Source organism: Syngnathus leptorhynchus, chromosome 6 (assembly GCF_054491065.1).
Source record: "Syngnathus leptorhynchus isolate UIUO chromosome 6, UIUO_Slep, whole genome shotgun sequence".
Classification (NCBI taxonomy): Eukaryota; Metazoa; Chordata; class Actinopteri; order Syngnathiformes; family Syngnathidae; genus Syngnathus; species Syngnathus leptorhynchus.
In genome coordinates, this window is record NC_141200.1 from 13,192,232 (window position 1) to 13,195,099 (window position 2,868).

Genomic DNA, 2,868 nt, shown 5'->3' on the forward strand with positions numbered 1-2,868 from the left:
AAGCACCCCCACAGAACTCCCCAAGGGATACGGTTAAATGCCTTCTCCAAGTCTGCAAAGCACATGTTGACTGGTTGGGCGTACTCCCATGCACCCCCAAGGACCTTGCTAAATGTGTAGAGCTGGTACACTGTTCCACGGCCAGGACATAAATCACACTGCTCCCTGAATCTGAGATTGGACTTCCCGATGGACCTCTCCAGCAGCCCTCAATGGACCTTCCCATGGAGGCTGAGGAGTGTGATTCCTTTGTAGTTGGAACACACCCTCCTTAAAAAGGGGGACCACCACCCCAGTCGGCCAATCCAGTGGCACTGTCCCTGATGTCCACGCAATGTTGTAGAGGAGTGTCAACCAGAACAGCCCCACAACATCCAGAGAACTCTGAGCGGATCGTATCCACCCCTGGTGCCCTGCCACCCAAAAACATTTTAACCACCTTAGTGAATTGAACCCTAGTGATGGGAGAGCCCACCTCAGAGTGCGCAGGCGCTGCTCTCACAATGGAAGGCATGTTGGTGGAATTGAGGAGGTCTTCAAAGTATTCTCCCCACTGATGCACCAAGTCAAAGTCAGCAGCACCCTATCTCCACTATACATAGCGTTAACAGTGCACTGTTTCCCGGTGAGACGTCGGATGGTGGACTAGAATTTCCTTGAAAGCCATACAAAAGTCATTTTCCATGACCTTGCCAAACTCCTCCCACACCCAAGTATTTGCATCAGCAACTGCCGGAGCTCCATTCTGCTTGGCCATCCAGTGCCCATCGCCTTCCCCTGGAGTCCTGCAGGCCAAAAGGGTGCCATAGGACTCTTTCTTCAGCTCGTTGGCATCCTTTGCTGCCTGTGTCCACCAGCGGGTTCGGGGGGTTGCCACTACGACAGGCATCGACCACCTTACAGCCACAACTCCGATCAGCCGCCTCAACAATGGCGGCACGGAATATGGTCCACTCGGAATCAATGTCCCACGCCTCACCCGTGATGTGGGAACATTTCTGCCGGAGGTGCGAATTCAAGGGATCTGTCAGGTCAGACCGACATCTTGACGCACCATTGGAGCCAACACACCACCTCTCTTCACTTGAGTGTCCAAAACATGCAGCCAAAACATAATCAAAATTTCACAAACCAGGTTGGGGATCCTTTCCTGCAAGAGAGGTGACCCTGCACCCAACTTCTATAGCAAGGACTGGGATCACCAAGGCTTGGCTGCCACCCAGCTTACTACGCACCCCCCCAAAGGTGGTGAGCCCCATGGGAAGGGGGACATGCGTTAAAGGTGGTGAGCCCCATGGGAAGGGGGACATGCGTTAAAGGTGGTGAGCCCCATGGGAAGGGGGACATGCGTTAAAGGTGGTGAGCCCCATGGGAAAGGGGACATGCGTTAAAGGTGGTGAGCCCCATGGGAAGGGGGACACGCGTTACCTTTTCCGGCTCTGCCTGGCCGGGCCCCACTGGTGCGGGGCCAGCCACCAGACCCAAGCCCCACCTCCAAGCCTGGCTCCAGAGGGGGGCCCCGGTGACCCGCGTCCAGGCAAGGGAAAACTAAACCCAATGTTCTCAATCAAATCAAGGATCTGTTAGCCATGCTTAGTCTGGCCCCTCACATGGGACCCTTTTGTCATGGGTGACCCTGCCAGGGGCATAAAGCCTCAGACAACTTGGCTCCTAGGATTATTAGGGCACCCAAACTCCTCCACCACAATAAGGTAACAGTGCATGGAGAAACAGCTCTTATTAAAGTACTAAATGATTGAATGAAGCAGTAAAAGTGTCATTGCTAGTCTTAGTAGATATCAGTGTAATATTATATAAGACTGATCATAATATACTGTTGAACAGGTTGGAAAATCGGGTGGAATTGAAATGAACGGTCTTGAAATGGTTCTGGTTGTACTTTTTGGGACCATCGGAAGTTTTCGATCTGACTGAATGGTCATGAGGTGAGGTCCCTCAAGTGTCGGTCATTGGATCCCCTTTTTTTCATTCTGTAAATTTTACCTTGGGACAAATGCTTCAGAACACCAATGTTGGCTGTCATGGCTATGCAAATGAATTTTTGAACATTTCATCTAATTTTTAAAACATTGGAAGAAAAATCATCATGTGTGTATTAACTAATATTTAGTGTGTACTTTACTCGAGATGACTGAAAGAGCACACCACTCACATAAGCTGTGGGACTCAAGCAAATCAATGTCTTCTTCCACCATGTCAAGCACTATCAGCACGCCCCAGGGAATGAGAGGAGTCACTACGATTGATGGCAAAACAAATCGACTGCGTTCGCACCCAAAACAGCCCAAAAAGGCCTTTTAGTAAAATGTGTCATGCTGCAGTAGTTTGCACGGGCCTTTTAAAATACCAAAACTTAGTCTATGTTGCGTCTCAGAGTCACGGGTAAGTTTTGGCTTTCAAGGGTGTTTTTATTCCTCTTCAACTTCTCTCCCATACAGAGCCGCCTTTTCCACATTTACGTACGTCACTTTCCTCTTTTCAAACACCCTAACTGATCGCGGTGGTGCCCGCGACCCCTGTGGGGACAAAGCGGTACAGAAGATGGATGGATGTAGAATATGAAAGTAAATTGCTTTTCTACATGCCGATCCCTACAAGATGTAGCCTTTTCCAATACATAGGCAATAATGTATGATTTGTTTGTCCAGACATTCTGTTACTGTGTCCATGAATAAATTGCTGCGCACTTTGTATAAGACCATCCATCCATCCATTTTCTGAACCGCTTAGTCCCCACGGGGGTCGCGGGCGTGCTGGAGCCTATCCCAGCCGTCATCGGGGGACACCCTGAACCGGTTGCCAGCCAATCACAGGGCACACAGAGACGAACAACCATTTGCACTCTCA